The sequence below is a fragment of the Pteropus vampyrus genome, unplaced genomic scaffold, assembly GCF_000151845.1.
Source record: "Pteropus vampyrus isolate Shadow unplaced genomic scaffold, Pvam_2.0 Scaffold83, whole genome shotgun sequence".
Lineage (NCBI taxonomy): Eukaryota > Metazoa > Chordata > Mammalia > Chiroptera > Pteropodidae > Pteropus > Pteropus vampyrus.
Window position 1 is genome coordinate 5,630,191 of NW_011888864.1, and position 18,957 is coordinate 5,649,147.

An 18,957-nucleotide genomic window follows, 5' to 3' on the forward strand; every position below is an offset into this window, starting at 1 on the left:
ACCAGGTTCACACTGGACAACAGCCTAGGGGCCCATTCGAAGGACAGTAAAGAGCTGCGGAGTTTTAACTAGGACTTTAGTTAACCTTTAGATATTGGGTGGTTTGTGAAGCATAGCCCTCTGGGGTGGGGGCGGGGGAGAATCGCTTTTTTCCTCGTTTGGGGAACTCCTGTGATATTAACAGACTGTTAATACCAGCTCTTTATCATGTTTGAAAGAACACTGTAAACTTAAAAAAAAAAAAAGCCCCAAATTGGAAAACAAAGCTATTCTGTTGATTTTGGAATAAGTTCGAAAAATTGTTTAAACTAAATATAGCAGCATCTCTGATAACCACAAAGCAGTAACTACAAATAAAGAGATTTTTACATTTTAACAGAGATTTTGCTCTCCCTGAGTGGATGGTGTGTTGGCTTTTAAGTGCTTTTTAAGAGCCAAGTATAGACCAAATTGTGCTTTTTAGTAATACTTAAGGTCCTAGGATCCACCCCCAAACACTAGAGAACCCTGAGGAAGATTGGAGTGCTTGGCCTCCAAGCCTCTGGCTTCTTTCAGCCACTCCCAGCCATAATGTAGCTTTTAAAATGAGAAGTTTTTTTTGGGGGGGGGGGGACGGGGGGAGTATAGTCTATAAAAGGGTTGGATTCAATTAGTTCAGTGCATCCAGTTCCTTCAAAGCCCCTGTCACTCCAACACATTTTTCTAGAAGTTTTGGACTCGATTCTGATTGCTGTCAGCAGTGAGCAGCTGTGTGTTTAGGAATGTGAGTAAATGGACCCACTTTATGTAAGGTATTTAAAGGCATGTTCAGTAACACGCCCTTAATTTCCTTTCCTACTCCTCTTCTCGTAATTCAGAATTTTCACGAATTTCTCAGTTATTTTAATTGAATTTTACTTGGGAGTAATTAGAAAAGCACTGAAAGGAGTTGAATACTTTAGGACAAGTAATTAAAAAACTCATCAGGCTAATTTTAAGTTCTGTGTTTTTATTTTTAAAAAGTCTTCTTTTAAAAAACATTTAAAAATGGAGTTATACATGTGCATGTTTTGGGGTGATTCTTTAGTTGTGCTAGTGGAGGCAATTAACTTTCTAGGTTTGCATTCCTCCTACCTACCTGATAGCTAACTTCTTTTAGAAAATTTAAACTGTTTAATATTCTTGGCAAAAAAGTAATTCTGAAGGTAAATCTGTCATTGTTAACAAAGAGTTGAGTCCTGAATTCAAGAGCCCGCGAGCTCATGGGAAATGGAGTTTGGATTGTTCCTGATTGTGTTTAACTGGCTGTAGGGCTGGCAGGGGAGCTGGGCTGGGAGCAGTAGACAGACCAGTGGGTGAGGCCGCCTGTGCCCTGGTTTCTGAGTAGTGCTCAGGGTTCCTTTTGTAGTAGTGTAGGTGGTGGTCCAGCAAGCTTTTAGATTTACATCTAGCAGTTGTATTTGGCGGTCATCTTCTAGAGTCTTCTCGCTAATTCATTCTTTCCAAAGTCACTGGGGGAGGCCCCTGGTTGGCTCTCTTGTGTATCCTGGGTCCCGGGGGAGCTGAGCCCAGCACACCTGCGTCTCTCCGGGGCAAGGCAACCCCTCTGAGGTCAGCAGTAGCTTCACTTTGACCCCGGATCCCTTGGCTCTCTGTCTAGTGCTCCTTCTGGGAGACTTGTTCCCCCAAAGCTATGAAATGCCATGATAGATATTGGGTCCATGGGCCCAGACCTAGCCAGGGGCTTTACCTGCATTTGTAACTATGTTATTTATCACTTTTGGGTAGGCCTGACTTCTAAAATGGTTATCTAAGAGTTGCTTAAACAGATAATGTTCTCTTTCTAGGATATTTTTTAGACCACCTAGAAGGTGTGTGATATTTTGTAATTATTCTGTGCTGCTTCTAACTTAGTGTTCCCAAACTCCCCATTCTCACCTAAGAAAGCTAAACAGTCAAATAAAAACCATTTTAAGTTAATGTAGCCTTAAAATATTTCCAAAAAAACCCCAAAACCTTTTAAACAATACACTGATGGATAGTCATTCCCTTTCCCTTCATTACTTAACTGAGTTGTTGCCAAGAGAAAAAACATTACCTTTTGGAGGCATGCAAGGTAGAGTAACCTGCCTTCAACCAGACCTAATGGCCCTTTCCATGCCCTGCAGAATGGACTATAGATTGAGATAAGACGAAGATTCTTGCCTCTTCCTCCTTAACCAGCGGGCTCGCTCCAAGCAGAAAAAATATATTTTGAGCAACTGCCAGCAAGTGAGTTAAAAAGTTGCATTATCCTCGAGCAGGCTTATGAAAATATTCTAGAAAGCAAAGCATTTGCTGCATTTCTTAGTAGCCGAGTCTGGAAGTCTTGGTCAGCAGCCAGTGCAGACAGGCCCCGCGTGGGTAATGACAGCTGATGAGGCCCATCCTTAATCATAGACCCTGTCCCTCCGAGGTGGCTCCACCCTTGACCACACTGAGGGGTGCTTTATCTTTCTGTTGCTTCTCTTCCAGGAACCCAGGTAGCATTTACGGAGAAGTCTGTCTGGTGTCATTGCATGTTGGGTTCCAGAAAGTGATTAAGGGAGGCCACCACAAATCAGTTTTAGAAATGCTTTAAAAACACTTGGATGTTTGCGGAAATCTTAAATAAAAAATAAAAATGAGCTCCTGTTGATAGGGACTATGAAGTATGTTGAACTCAGATAAGACTATAAACTGGTGATGATAATTACAGACCAAGAGGCCTGCAAATTGCTTTCCTCCCATGATCTCACTTAATCTTTATTTTAGATTAACTTTCTTTGAGGTATAATTTACAAGAAAATTCACACATTAAGTGCACAGGTTGGTGATTTTGACAAACATATACACCCGTGGAACTACTGCCCCCAAAAGATAACATTTTTATCTTCTCAGAAAGTACCCCCCACCTCTGCCCCCGCTGACCTGACTGCTGTCCCTAAAGATTAGTTCTGCAGGTTCTAGATGACATTTCATGTCTGTAAGTGTGTATGGATGCCCACCACTGCCCTGCTCCCAGGGAGCCTGGGGGCAGGGAGGGAGCTACTGGTCCCAGCTCAGTCTCACAGTCCAGGGCACTTTGCTCTCCCTAGACCTTGCTTCTGACTGGATGTCTGAAGGAGATGGTGGCAGAGCCACAGGACTGGATGTGATTCCTGTAGATTTGCACCCAGAGCAATATTTGAACCTGTGTTTCGTAATGATGAGGAGTCGAGAAATTCCAAAAAGACTGAAGGGCTTCAGGGCCTCTTTGGGAATTGGACTGAGAGGGGATAACCACTTGCTTTACTGCAGCAAGTATTAAGTGTCTGCTGTATGCACTGAGCTGTGCTGGATAGCATGGAAGATGTGAACTTGAGCTTATGGTCTGAGAAACAATTTAGAAAGAATGATTCTAGGCAGGACACAGTGCAAAATGAAAATGCAGCCTCTCTTGTTCAGAAAGCAGGAGAAGATTGCTATTAAAAGGCACTAAAATATGAAGCTTTTCCTTTTCTTCTGCAGTCTCTCTGTCTTGATTTGTCATGGTGTTTTTAGTTGCTATTTTATTATTTTAACTATACATATTTTACTGTTATATTTAATTCTCAACATTGAGTTAGTTTATCATTCATCTTTATATTGTGCTGTGTCCATTTTAAATTTAAATGCAACTCAGATAAGAGTTGCATGCAAATATAGCATTTAACTCCTATGTGGAATCATAGAAATGATATCTCATACCTTATACATGCATATGTATTTTGTTCTTACCAGAACTGGAAACTGTTTAAAATTGTTTCAACTGTATTTGTTGCACTTCTTGACATGTGCACATTCTACCAACACTTCCCACCCTCAGCTCCTGATGATGGAGCAAGGACTAAGAGGAACGGAACTCCAGGGTCCTCGGTGGGTTGCCCTTGCCGTCTGTCATCACTATCACTGTATGTGGTTGGCTGGAATGGGGAAGTACCCCAAATGAGGAAGGATAGAGACAGTTTCTTGTTTGTTAGTGTTTCTTCTTAGAACTCCATTGCCTTGCCCTGCATTCATAGCAAGTTCTGCTTGGAATGGAAAGTGTGGCCTCTCCTGGCTGACCCAGTCATAGATGTAACTCATTACCTTGTCCTCACTGAGTCTCGCTGAGTCCCACCCATCATGGGTCCACCAGGATTCCATGCTCCTGCGGCGTCAAGAACCGTGTGTGCCAGTGAGGCTGAATGGATCTCCTCTGCTCACGAGTATGCTCTGGTGTCCTATCAGACTTCACTTACACAAGTTCAGATAAAATTATTAAGAATTCCAGGACAGTGTCTGCTTTTGAGTGCCGACTCCCCAGTCTGGCTGCAGTGGTGTGTGCTCACAAAATGCCTGTGGGTATTTTACAGATGAGGATGTAAATGAAACCTGGTGTGGGGCAGTGGCCTAAGCCACCAGCTGCCTGGGGCCCTTTGGTAGCTAGAAGTTGTTTCCATTCTCTAGTTTCAGGGCAGGAGGCAATGTGAGGAGTGCCCTGCTCCTAGAGCTGGGGGGAGCCTTTGCAGGACAGGAAGGAGATATGAAGGTAGGCACATCTGCTCTGCTGCTTTTAACTGAGCCATCTGTGGAAATCACATTATCTCTGCCTCAATTTCCCTGTCTGTAAAATGGGGAGATGCTAGGGAGTGAGGAGATCTTTTTGTGCTCAGTGTTAACTTGAAAATGTAAGTGAAGCATTTAACATGGAGGGGGACATACAATATTTTCCCCTCTGAGCCACAGGTGGGCTCACAGGTAGAGCCTAAAGCCAGGCCCACAGGGCAGGTGGGCTCTTTGTGATGACTTTTGGCACCTTCTTCCTGGGTATCAGACCTATTGGCAGGCACTGAGTACTGTCTCCACCACATTCTGCTCTGGCTGGCAGTTCCAGGCCCCTCCTGAGCTTTCTGTGCCTCCTGTTGGGAGCTCTGGGGGGCTGGCAGCACCTCCGCTCCCAGCTGCGCTTGGTATTTGGGGCCATGGCCTCGGCAGGCTTGGCCAGTTTACCTCTCTCCCATTTCCATAAAGCCCTTTCCCTGAGTCTGTGTTTGGGGATTTTCCTGCTGTTCTTTCCAGACTTCGAGTAGGACTAGGAGTTCGGTCATGTTTCCCTTGTTGGTCACTGTATGTTTTAAAGATGGCAACATAGTTGTCATTAAAGTGGTCGGCCAAAGAGCAAAACCCCACAGAATGTCTGCTAAGGCAGCTTTCAGAGGATCTAGTGTGACATCAGGGACCATGGAGTGCCTGTTTGAAGGAGTGACTGTGAGTGGAGACCCTAACATCTTGATTTCAAAGGCACGGTCATTTCACCCGAGCTGCTTGGTTAAAGTAAGAAAGATATTTTGCCATAAATGTTCGCGGGGTATTCAGTGGGGTTGGCTGGGCAGGAAGCCCTTGTCATTGCTATAAAGAAACTAGTGAGGGAATAAAAGCATCAAAGAGCCCACAGGATGCGCCCGAGACCTTCCTGGCACATTGCCCACCAGCCACTCTGAGGAGAGAGTGACATGACCTTAAAGCACTTCATGCTCGCAGGCCGAGCTCCAGTTTAAAGTTCAAGGGATTTTGTTTTTTCACCTGTTTCCTACAGTTCTAAGAAACTTCTGAGGAATTAATGTGTAACTATATCAGACACTCAGGCATTTTCTCAAGGGAAAATAATGTTACAGTAGGGAGAGAAGTGGCTACTCAAGATGAGAAGTTTCTATTAAAATAAGAAAAATCCTCTTTAGAGTAGTCATGTACAAGATTACATGTGCTTTTTACTAATATTTGTCCACACTTAGTAACGTCTGCATTTGCTAAAAGGCCGCTGCCCATTGTGGCTACTGGTGGCCAAGTAAGGACTAGGACAGAAGTTGGCTTCACTGAAACTGGTCCTTGATTGTGACAGGGTGCCCCTCATGAATTTATTGGGGCCTTAGTTCCACTGGAGCCAACCTTGATATAAGAAGTTGAACAATGAATGCTAATTTATACAGCAAATGGAAAGGAAGAGTTTCCCTGGCAGTTCTTTGGGGCAGGCGTTTCTGGTTCTGAAAAAGTTCATTGTCCAACCAGCGCTGATCACATGGCAGAGCCAGCTCAGCTCCCCAGAGGCATTCATTTCGTGCGACCCAAATCCAGTCATTTCACCTGTCTCTTCTAAAGCAGTCTTAACAGGCAGTAAGCATTGTTAGTGGCTTGATGTTTTATCACTCAGAGAAAACAGTTTGTAGGGATGGCATACAGATTTTACTAACATTTCTTTGTATCATTAAAGTTTAATACAGAATGAATAATTTTATGGAGACATCTTTTTTTAAAAGGTTTTCATGTTAGAAGCTTGTGTCAATTTAAATCCTTTTGCAAATAAGTTTAAGAAGAGTTAAATGTTCGTGTTTTGTTTGGTTTACCTGGTGTGTGTGTTTCTAAATGTGGTCTAGGCATGTGTATTAGTTCTAATTTGTAAACCAGCATAATAAACTCTTAAATCCTACTTTTTATACTCTTACCACCAGGTGGCTAAGAAAAATATCAAACAGGAAAAATCTAACAAATATGTGTAGGACTCATGAGCACTTTCAATTTTTGCTTAAGTGATGAAATATGAAACTATAGTGTTTCAAGAAAGAAAACTGCTGAATAAGTGACAGGCATTGCAAGCAGTGTCAGGCCAGATGGACATTTCTATGAATGTTTTTGTTTTCTTAAATGTCGATAGTGTTAAACTAGCCAAATTTTGCTGAAGTAAAACTTTTTTTGAAACTGAGCTTGTTCCAGCTCCTTGCTGACCCCTGATGGCCACATTATTCTCAGCCATTTGGGTTTGGGACGAGGGTTCGGCTTTTTGTTTCCCGAGTGGAGGGTGACTAAGTCCAGACCACAGCAGTGATCACCCCCTCAATTCTTTATAGGTTAACAGAGATGTTGCTTGAGTTCATTTAGAATTGGCTCTAAAACCCAAAAGTAAAATGCAACAAATTGCATGTTAATAACTCATGTGTCTCTTTCATTGATTCTGTATATTAATAGTAAGATACTGTAGGGAAATCCATGCATGGGGATGGTGACAAAACAGAAAATGCTTTTAGACTTCTGTTCACAGAGTACATCTGTTGGAGTAAGGACAGCATCCTGTAGCAGAAGCCGTGCCCCTCAGCACACTGCTAAGGCGTCTTGAGAACAGCAGATCTTGTCCCATGAATACAAACACCACCAGTATCTTTGCTGCTCAACTTCTGTGCATTCCAGTTTGCCCTTCAGTTCTCTAATTTATTAACTTTGACAAGTAACCTCTTGGTTGTACATGATTTTATTCACAATTCATTTTTCTGATTCAAAGTGAACATGAGTGCCTTAATCCTCTAATGGGAATTAATTGCTTGTTTCAGTGCTTAACTCTGATCCTTTCTCAATCCCCACAGGGATGAGTTTCTTCCTGAAGGATCTGTGTGTGTTGTTCAAAACACAATCAGAAAGGTAATGTTTTTCTTGTGAAAGGAGCCAGAAATGCAGAATGTTAATTTTTATTACATAAATATTATTCTCAAACTAATTTTATAAAGGATACAGTTCAGCAGATAAAATGTAAAATATAATTTGGTCATTTTAGCAGGCTCCATTATTTGCTAGAAAGTTTATTGTTGGTTTTCTTTTATGGAAACAAGCTATCCTCTTCTGTAGAAGAAAGTTACTGAACTTATTTTTTTTACGGACTTGGAATTAACATCCTATGGCCTAACCATGATCATTTCTATGTAATATCACCTTCCCAGGTATTCTTAGCTCTGAAAAATCATTACGGCCACAACAGTTTGATTCCCTCTTCTATTTACTATGGAGAATATTCCTTTTATTTAAGGGGCTTTATTGAGAAGAATATAAGTTAGCAGATATTTTTATAAGGTCTTGATAAAGTAGTTGAGGTAGGGAACAGAGTCAAGGGGAAGAGGGAATTGATATTCATGGGTTGCTGAGGCCTGACCCACAGTTGCTAAGTGGAGATGGGAATTTGATTCAGGCCATTCTTTGTGCCACAATGCATTTTACACTTATGCATTGCGTCTTTACACGTCCATTTATAAAATGCTGAAAACCCAGTTTACAGCAATAAAAAGGATAAGAGAATACTTCAAACAACTGAATGCCAACAAATTGGATAACCTAGATGAAATGGATAAATTCCTAGAAACATACAAATTTCCAAGACTCAATCATGATGAAATAGAAAATCTCAACAGATCTATAACTAGTAAATAGATTGACTCAGTAATCAAAAACCCCCCAATGAAGAAAACCCCAAAACTAGATGGCTTCACTGGTGAATTCTACCAAACAAGAGAATCAACACCAATCTTCCTCAGATTCTTCTCAAAACTTGATGAGGGAACACTTCCAAACTCATTAAATGAGGCCAGCATTACCCTTATACAAAAGCCAGACAAAAACACTATAAGAACACTATAGACTCATAACACTGATGAAAATTGATGTAAAAATTTAAATAAAATACTAGCAAAATTTAACAAAAAGGATTACGTGCCATGACCAAGTAAGATTTATTCTTTGGATGCAAGAATGGTTCGACATAGGAAAATAGTGTAACACACTGCATTAACAGGATGAAGGGGAAAAGCACACAGTCATCACAATTGATACAGAAAAAATATGACGAGATTCAGCACCATTTCATGGTAAATACCTCAACATAAAGTCCATATAGAAAAAGCCCACAGTTAGCATCATACTCAATGGTGAGGGACAGATCTTTTCCTCTAAGATCAGGAACAAAACAAGGATGTTTGCTTTTACCACTTTAATTCAATACAGTTCTAGAAGTCATACCTGGAAAAATCAGGCAAGAAAAATAAAAGATCCAAATTGGAAAGGAGAAAGTAAAATTTCTGTTCACATGATCTCATATATAGAAACCCTAACAAACATTTCCACAAGAAAACTGTTAGAACTAATAAATGAATTCAGCAAAGTTGCAGGATCCGAAAGCAATTTCATTTCTATACACTAACAATGAACACTCCAAGAAGAATAAAATATTTAGGAATAAACTTAACCAAGGAAGTGAAAGACTTGTATATTGAAAACTACAAAACATTGTTGAAAGAAATTAAATAAGTGGAAACACATTTCATGTTCATGGTTTGGAAGACTTAAGATGTCAATACTACCGAAAGCAATCTACAGATTTAATGCAATTCTTATAATTCCCAAATGCTTTTTTTTTTTTTTTTTGCAGAAATAGAAAAAAAAAAATCCATCCTGAAATTCATATTGAATTTTAAGGGACCTCAAATAAGCAAAGCAATCTTGAAAACAAAGTTGGAGGTCTCATACTTCCTAATTTCAAAACTACAGCAATCACAACAGTGCGGTACTAACATAAAGACATAAATAGATCAATAGAAGACAATGGCCCAGAAATAAACCCTTGGACATATGGTCAAATGATTTCTAACTAAGGTGCCAAGGACAATAGGGGGAAAGAGTCTTTTCAACATTTGGAAAACTCAGTGTCCATATGCAAAAGAATGAAGTTGAACCCTTACTTTACACCAAGTACAAAAATTAACTCAAAACAGAACAAAGACCTAAACATTAACAGCTAAGGCTATAAAGCTTAAGAGAAAACACTGGGCAAAAGCTTCATGGCATTAGATTTGGCACTGATTTCTTAGTATGACACCAAACCATTAGCAACAAAAGAAAGAAAATCTAATGACATCAAAATTATAAACTTCCATGCATCAAAGAATACAATCAGTAGAGTAAAAAGGCAACCTACAGCATGGGAAGAAATATTTTAAATCGTATACCTGATAAGAGGTTAATATCCAGAAGATATAGAGAACACCTAAAGCTCATCAATGAAAAAACAATCTAATCAAAAAGGGAGCAAAGAACTTGAATAGACATATCTCCAAAGAAGATATACAAATGGCCAGTAAGCACATGCTCACCATCATTAATCATTATAGAAATGCAAATTAAAACCACAATGATATATTATCCCCTCACACCAGTTAGGATAGCCATTTTCAAAGCAAAACAAGAAATATATGCTGTCAAGGATGTGGAGAAATTCTAACCCTTGTGCACTGTAGGTAAGAATGTAAGGTAAGAATGTGCAGCCACTATGGAAAACAGTATAGAAACATTAAATATATGATCTAGCAACCCCATTTCTGGGTAAACCCCAAAAAATAATTGAAAGCAGGGGACTGAAGATTATTTCTACATTCATGTTCATGGTAGCATTATGTGTAATAGATGGAAGCAACCCAAATGTCCATTGATGGATAGATGAACAAAATGTAGTATATACATACAATGGAATATTACTTAGCCTTAAATAATTTAGGAAAGAAACTGTCACATGCTACAACATGGATGAACCTCAAGGATATTATGCTAAATGAAATAAGCTAGCCACAAAAAGACAAATCTGTATAATTTCACTTATGTGAGGTACTGAAGTAGTCAAACTCATAGAAACAGTATAAGGGGTTGCCTGGGGAGGAGGAAATGGGAAGTTACTATTTAATGGGTACAGAGTTTCAGTTTTGCAGAATGAAAAGAGTTCTGGAGATGGATGGTGGTGATGGTTACATAACAATGTGAATAAACTTAACATTACTGAAAAAAAGTTGTCTGAATTTCTGAAATTCTACCTAAGTATATACTTAAAAATGGTTAAGATAGAGACTTCTAGTCAAAGTCACAAAGCAGGTGAATCCTGTGCTTGCCTCCTCCCATGACTACATCAGAGTTACTACTAAATTATAGAACCACCATCATTGAGTACCATCTGAAGACTAGCTGAATAGAAGTCCTATAACCAAGGGTATAAAGAAAGTCAGGACGAGACTGGTAGGAAGGTGGAGACATGGAATAAGCAAGTCCCACACCCACAATTAAGAATCAGGAGGGCAATCTTGGCTGTGGAGGTTTGCCCTGAGGAAGAGGTCCCAGCCCCACACCTGGCTCCCCAACTGGGGCCCAGTGCCAGAAAAGAGGAGTCCCATAATATCTGGCTGTAAAATTCTGTGAGGATTGTGTCCGAGTGAGACGGAGGACTGCTGGAATCCCAGCTGTTTTCCTTAGGGGCCTGTGCAGGGACTCGCTTGCTCACAAACTCATTCACTCTGGGCCGCAGCACAGGCAGCAGCTGAAAAAGTGTCAAGGACATAATGGGGAGGAACTGAATTAACTACCTTCAAGGTGAGGGCTGGAGGGGCAGAGGTCAGAGCAGCAGTCTCCAGGGATAGAAGTACTGGTAGGTGCAGGTAGGCACCAAATCTGAACTCTCCTTTAAACCACCTAACCATTCGCCATGCCCTGGTGATTCCTTTGAGACCCCACCCAGGCTGAGCCACTTCCAGTGGCTTCTCCACACTAGTGGCCTGCCTTGGCTTACACTGTGGACTTTGCTAAACTCTTGCAAAGGTCCACAAACCCCAAACAAGTAGCGGCTGGCTTCAGTGTGCCTTGTACCTCTTACTAAATGGTCCTAAGCCTGGCACAAGTCATGACCAGTCTCAACTTGCATTGTAACTCACATCAGGTAGCCCCAAGCCTGTCATAAGCTGCAGCCAGTGTTGGCTTAGCTTCAACTAAGCAGCAACAAACCTGGCACAAGTGGTGGCTGGCCTCAGCACCCCTTTTGGTGCCCACCAAAGGACCACAAGTCCAGTACAAGTGGCAACCAACTGCAGTTCATTTTGTGGCTCCAAGCCAGGGACAAATGGTTGCTAACCTTGGCCTACACCAGAGCCCCTCCCAAGAGGCTCCAGAACCAACACACCTAGTGGCCAGCTTCAGACCGCAGCAGAGCACCAACCAACCAGCTCCATAAACAGCATACCTGAAGAGCAGACCTGGCTGACCCCAGAGCTCCACTAAAGCAACTGTTGCTCCATAGGGTCAGCCCCTGCACAACAGCTTTTCTGCTGTAGTCACAACCAGCCTTCATGGCCAGTTAGCCTGAGTCAGTCCTATCCACCGATATGCCAACAAAAATCAAAGCTCAGCTACAACAGAAAAGCACACACAACCCACACAAGGGAAACTCCTGGAGCACCTGGCTCAGGTGAACAGGGAGACACCATCAGTGGGCCTCACAGAGTACCTACTACATAAGGCCACTCTACCAAGACTAGGAGATGTAGCAGATCTACCTAATACATAGAAAGCAAACACAGAGAGGCAGCCAAAATGAGAAAGAAACATGTCACAAATGAAAGAATGAGAGAAAACTCCAGCTAAAGAACTAAATGAAATGGAGGCAAGCAGTCTACCAGATACAGAGTTCGAAACAATGGTTATAAGAATGCTCAGTGAACTTAGGGGAAGAATAGATTAACTTAGTGAAAACCTCTACAAAGAGATGGAAACCATAAAAAAAGAACCAGTCAGAATTGAAGAGTACAATAACTAAAATGAACACGTTAGAGGGAATCATCAAGAGATTAGATGAAGCAGAGGATCAAATCAGTGATCTGGAAGACAAGGTAGCAGAAAACACCCAATCAGAACAGCAAAAAAAAAAAAAAAAAAAATTTAAATGAGGATACTTTATGAGATCTCTGGGACAACATCGTAGGGGTACAAGAAGGAAAAAGAGGAAGTAAGGGACTGAAAACTTCCCTTACCTGGAGAAGGAAATAGACATTGTCCCGGAAATGCAGAGTCCCAAACAAGGTGAACCCAAAGAGGCCCACACCATACATCATAATTAAAATGCCAAAGGTTGAAAGCAAAAAAATTTTAAAAGTCGCAAGAGAAAAGCAGTTACCTACAAGGGAGCTTCCATAAGACTGTCAGCTGATTTTTCAAAGGAAACGATGCAGGCCAGAAGGGATTGGCACAAAACATCCAAATTAATGGAAAGCAAAGACCTACAACCAAAATTACCCAGCGAAGATATCATTTAAAATTGTAGGAGAGAGAGAGTTTCACAGACAAGAAAACACTAGAGTTCATCACCACCAAACCAGTATTACAAGAAATGCTAAAGGGAAGGGATCAAGATATGCCCATTGTCAGTTATAAAACCAGTCATGGGGATGTAAAGTACACCAAAGGGAATATAGTCAATAATATTGTAGTAACTACGGATGGTGTCAGATGGGTACTAGACTTATTGGGGTGATTGCTATATAAGGTATATAAATGTCTAATCACTATGTTATATTCCTGAAACTAATAATATTGTATATCGACTGTAATTGAAAAAAATTTTTTAATGGAAAATGTTTAAGATGGTAAATTTCATGTTTTGTGTATTTCATCACGAAATTTTAATCCAAAAATAAAAGAATATAGAGAAGGAATCGGTTTATCAAATAAAACTCATTCAGGCGAGAAGGGAATGTGACATGAAGTAGGGAAAAAAAAGACTATAGGGAGGTAGGGTCCTTTACAAACCATTGCTGCCACTACAGAATCTGAATTCTAGGCTGTACTTGATAGGGTCACCTCCACTTGGTCTTGGGGTCGGACTTTATAGCAGAGCCACAGAGGCTTTCGGAGTTCAACACACCTAGGTCCAGTTCTTGGTGCTGTCCCACGGGAGCTCTGTGCCTGGTACCCTCACCTAAGCCACCTGATTTATCCCCATTTAACAGATAAGGAAACTAGCACCACCTCTCTTACAGAGTGTCAAGGATTCGGTGAGCTGAGGTGACACATAGCACTTAGCATAGCCAGGGGCACTCAGGTAACACTCAGTGGTGCTGTGACAGAGCCCCCAGGGGACCCAAAGCTGCTGCTAAGCGCCACTGCCCTTGAACCTGGTCATGGCTGGGAATTAATCAGCCCACTTCAGAAATGCCATCCTCCACAAGCCTCTCTGATCACAATTTCTTGTCCTCCTACCTCTTTCCCTAAGCCCGCTATCGTGCTTAGACAAAATATTTCTTCTCTGGCTTTGCAACTGAATCCCTCGAGTAGTAAAAGCAAGCATCCTTTGCTGAGAACCTGCTCTATACTGTCACCCTACAGCTCTTAAGCCAAAGCCCAGGCTTTTCCCAGTAGGCCTGTTTTAAACCTCTTTCCATTTTGCAAGTCTTTACCCCTGGTGGCATTCCCCCCATCCCAAACTGATGACATCACCCTATTTTAGGGAAAGGCCAGGCAGTCCAACATGAACATACCTTCTGGCCCTTCTAAGGCAGGTCCCCTGTACCATGGTCTTGGTGAACTCTCGCCCACTCTTTCCTTACTCCACATTTGTTTGAAGCCACTGGTTGATGAGTCTGTCTCTCTTTAACCTTCACAGACGGCAGGGGGATGTCTCATTCCTTGTGTACCCTGTTCTCACCACTGGGCTTTTCTTCTCCTGGAATTGCTGCCTGGTTTCCCCCTTCCGCTCCTGCCTGGCAGAAGGGAGTCTCCTTCTGCAAGCGTACTCCTCTATGTCCCCCACCCTCTGCCTGACCCCTTCAGCCCACTCCAGCCCTCTCCAGTATGTGCTGTTGCTACCTTAACCAGCTTTCTCCTGGTGACCTAAACCACACTCAAGTCAACTGTACCCTCATAAACTCTTCTTGCCATTCCTCTAAAGAGGCAAGAAGCTCCTGAACCACCACTTCTTTCCCTGCTAAATGCCACTCCAATGTCCTAGAAAGACAAAAGATGGGAAAGGGCAATAAAATTCTGGAAGATAGAAAACACAAATGAGTGGCAACTGACTTAGCGGCCTGGAGAAACCAGAACCTTTGTCCCTATATGGTCAGAAGCCAGCGAGAAGCTAGCCAACTTGTGCCCAGAATATCAGAGAAGCTCCAGACTCGTGGGCCATAGGTGTGAAAAACAGTAGGAGCAGAGAGGAGAGGATGAAATTCTGTACTGGGAGCAGAGACCCCTTCTCCCCTCTGCCCAGCAGAGGACGGGTGGGTTACTGCCCAAAGGGGCTTAGCAAGAGGCTTAGTATTGGGAACACTAGGCCCAGCTGACGGTGGGGGTAAGGGAGCATCCTGAAAATGGGGATTAAGGGAATGTCCATATATGTATACAGATTCTGTTATCTCGGGCCCCTCAAAACCTGTCCCTAGAGCCCCTACACAAGTCCTGCCAACCACCAGACTCCCTCACATGGAGCTTCAGTTTCCTATATAGTATCTCACATTTCAGGAAGGCCAGGCAAGGATTATGAGACCTTTGAAGAAAAACTTTTAAAGAAACACACCGAAACAAAGAGAAAAGAGGAATTTGGGAGGAACAGAGGCAATGCAAGGAAAGATGAAAACTTAAAAAAACTCATGATAAAATCTTCGCAAAGATGAGAGATGGTACTATGTTGTGAAAGAATAGGATGCTAAGAAAATGGAAAACAAGAAGAAGATCCTGGAAATAAATATGATGGCAAAAATATTTTAATATTGAGAAGAACTGGAAGATAAAAGTAGACTATAAAGAGGAAAATGAAGATTAACCCAGGATATGCAACATCTGAGTACTGGAGATCCAGAGGGAGAACAAAGAGAATTCTCCACTATCCAAGATAATGAATTTTCAGATGAAAATTTGCAGCACAACGAATGAAAAAAAAACAAACAAAAACAAAAACAAAACCTCCACGTGAAGACACATCATTATAGAATCTCAGGATTTAAGGGAGAAAGGAAAGACCTTAAGAGCCTCCAGAGAGAGAAGCACAAGTCCTGTACGAAAGACTGGATGCCGGTGGCAATGGACTTCTCTGCAAGAACTTGAGAAATTAGGAGACAAAGAAGAAATGCCTTTAAAGTTGTGAAGGAAATTAGAATTCTTTACGCAGCCACACTGGTAATTGAGGGTGGGAAACAGCCTCAGTAAAATGAGGGAGTCAACCAAGACGGTGCCATGGGACCCAGGGACGTCTAGAGCTCAGGGAAGCCCTGGATGGCATAGAGGGACACCCCGAACAGCAGTAGTACCATAGACACAGGCTGAAGCAGAATGAAGGCTCCAGGGAGAAACGGAACCAGTGGGTGGTCAGGGCTGAAAGGATTCTTACAGTGCTTGGAGAGAATGTGAGGCTACATTACTGTCAGAGAAACTTGAGCAAAGGGCAGGAAAAAAAAGCTGAAGCAGCTTTTCCAAGAAAAACAAAAGTTGTCCAAGAAAGGAAATTAATCATAGTACACTTTGTGCCTTATCTGAGAACAGTGTTTATACAGTTCTGATGCTGAATATGGATTTGACCAGAATTTGAGCCTATTGGAGGAATGTGGGGCAGAGCGGGTGCACATGTATTGGGGGCATGGGTATGGAGGGCTTCCACAGCAATAACAACCCCACAGACATGGAATGCAGGCTTACCAAATGGGCAGGACTGTCCGTGTGCATTAACTCATGCAGCCATCACAACGATCCTCCGGAGCAGGTTGCTGTCATTACTTCCTTTTACAGCTGAGGAAACCAAGGCAGAGAGGTAAAATTGTTTGTCTAAAGTCTCACAGTTAAAACTAGTAGAGCCAGGATTTCAACCCAGTCAAGTTGATTGTAAAGTCTGTGTTTTAAACCACTATGCTCACCTGCTTCGGGGGTACAAAGGCAAGACATAATTTAAAACATCAACAAGTAGAAGTATAAGTAACCAACAATATGGAGATAAGTACCAAATGCCACAGTTAAAAGATTGCCTTAAAAGGAAGTGGAAAAGGGTAGGGAATTTCGTTTTTCATGTAAAGCTATTTGACTTACATGATGGACACGTTACTTTTAAAAAACAACCAAAGGGGGAAACGATAGGCCACCAGTGATGAGGATGGCGGGTCTCCAGTTTTGACTGGTTTTGCCCAGCTGTGCAGCCTTAGTCCTCACCAACCTCAGATGCAGCTCCGTAGATGGTTTCCACGTTCCCTTCCACCTCTTCACATTCTGGTGGCAAACAAGACGAGCAGTGATCTGGAGAACATGTGCCATAAAGAGAATAAATCAGGGTGATGTGATGGGACTGAGGGGCTGGTGGGTGCTGCTTCAGGTCGGCAGCTCAGGGAGGCTTCTGAGAAGGTGCACGAGCCAAGTGGGGGAGGCCGTAGTGACTGCAGAGGCCCCAGCGTGGGCAGGCATCAGTGGGGTTCGTTCCAGGGGTGGCTGGAGGGAGATGAGGGGCGAAAGCTGACACCAACAGGGAAAGTCGTGGAGTTTGTAGCCAAGATTGACCAGGACTGGACCAGAGGGAACGGAGAAGGCCCAGTGGGCATTGAGGAGACGGACAGTCCTTGGGTGAGGGTGAGAAACTTTGGATCCTGGGCACAACTTGCAGGCGTTGTTGACAAATCATTCTAGAAGACAGGATGCAAGTGTGGGAGACATGTTGGGGACGGCGCTTTCCAAGTATCTGGCTCCAGGGCTGCTGCAAATCCGCCATCTTCTTGGCACTCATTTCTCTGGATCATTCCCCAGCCCACCTCTGTAAACAGCCCACGCTGTCCCTGTGGCTCTCCTGTGAGCAGGCCCAAGGTTCTTTCCTGACGACCTGTACGTCTGTCCTTTCAGGCCTCCCATCCTCCCAGGCGCACCGCTCCTCCCTGTTCCTCCAGCAGCTGTCCTACCACCTGCAGCTCCAAAGCGCCTGGGTCTTCCTCCTCTCTCTCTGCACCTCCAGTTCCAGGCTCTCCTTGATTCACATCTTGACTTTCATACATGAAGCATGCGTCCCCTTTAAGTCCCAGAACTCTAACCTATCCTTCCACCCTTGTCAGAGTAACCAGACCTAGAGCTCCTGTCATGTGCCCGTCCTGCTCAAGGTGTCCCAATGTATGTGCCACGGTTTGTATACAGGGCCAAGCCTTTCCAAGTACAGTTTGCCTGAAACCCATGGAACTCTTGACATTCCACGGGCCGGTGACAGAGACCAGGGCGGCAGAGGGAATGGGGTGGGCACAGGTAGGCAGATGCGTTGGTCTGTTGAGACCACCATCCTCCCCAGACGCCATGAAGAAGCGAGGTGGCTAAAACCCATAGACTAGCCTTTGTTTGCTGAGAAGAAAGTGGAAGACTGATAAATTAAGTGTCACTTCTTCAAGGGTCACTGGCAGTGATTGGTGTCCAGGGGGTGTCACCCTCCAGGTGTTTCTGGTTGGTTGTGGGCTGCCGCTGGCAAGTGGACACATCTTTTGTTTTCCTGCCCAGGGTGTCTCATTTCCAAAGCCTGTCTTGAGGAAACCTGCCATCATTACACAGCACTGGGCAAGTAGGGCAGTGAAATGCCAGGCTTTGAAGAGCCGCCCACCCCTGCTCAACTTTGATTTCCATTTCTGTTTGAGTCACTTTTACAAAAACCACTTTTTTTTTTTTGATTACGTAACAATCTGTGGCCCAGACCCAGGTAGGCAGTAAATATTTACCTTCACACTGGAGCCAAAGTCACTGTGGTGAGTCACAGTAAGTCACAGGGAAGCATCATTACCCTCTAGGACCTTGAAAAAAGTACAGTTGTTAAAGGTTTGCTGGGTCATACTGCCAGGACTAGAATGTAAATTGAGTACTAAAACCTGAATTCTCTCTCGTAGCCCATTACAGGTGGATATTCTATTCACACACACAGATGCACACGTTATATCTTTATATTTACTTCTCATTATGTGTTTTTTCTATAACAAGTATTTATTGTGTAATTTTTAAAGTCCTTTTAAAGAGATTGAGAACTGTTCAGAAAAACAGCAGTTCTTTGGGCTTGCTCCCAAGACAGGTTGTCTCCATCCAACAAGTATGTTCTCAAAATAAGTGCCTTTTCTCCAGAAAGTGACTGTAAAGGGTGCTGATGTTTTCTGGAACCTCAGAGCCCACCGTGGGATGGTCAAGTAGCAGACTCTGGGTTGTGTGGGCTTGAGAGCTGCTGCTGGAGCACGAACCCGAAATGTTTACCGTCTGGCCCTCACAGGCGAGGTTTCCAACCGCGACCGAGACCAAGAGCTCTCTCTCGTTTCTCTGACACGTGTAATTCTTACCAGTCCTGCTTCCTTT

General features: G+C 42.9%; 1 protein-coding gene and 1 long non-coding RNA gene across 7 annotated transcripts in view; one reads left to right on the top strand and one right to left on the bottom strand.

Moving 5' to 3' along the window:
* LOC111741909 overlaps positions 1 to 18,955 on the bottom strand; it is a 24,677-nt gene extending 5,722 nt beyond the window's left edge. Inside the window, exons 1-2 of one of the 2 annotated variants that reach the window (XR_002781120.1) lie at positions 16,690 to 18,955; positions 16,306 to 16,395 (exon numbers count right to left, since the gene is read on the bottom strand). This is a non-coding gene — a long non-coding RNA (uncharacterized LOC111741909). The remainder of the gene's footprint in view (positions 1 to 16,305; positions 16,396 to 16,689) is intronic. The other variant, XR_002781119.1, reaches the window with a different exon arrangement.
* Positions 1 to 18,957, top strand: part of GGACT (gamma-glutamylamine cyclotransferase) — a 45,815-nt gene that overhangs the window by 24,464 nt on the left and 2,394 nt on the right. Inside the window, exon 3 of one of the 5 annotated variants that reach the window (XM_023532418.1) lies at positions 7,413 to 7,467. The exons of the other annotated variants lie outside the window; for them this stretch is intronic. The gene's annotated coding sequence lies outside the window, so the exon portion shown is untranslated. The remainder of the gene's footprint in view (positions 1 to 7,412; positions 7,468 to 18,957) is intronic. 5 annotated transcript variants of the gene reach the window in all.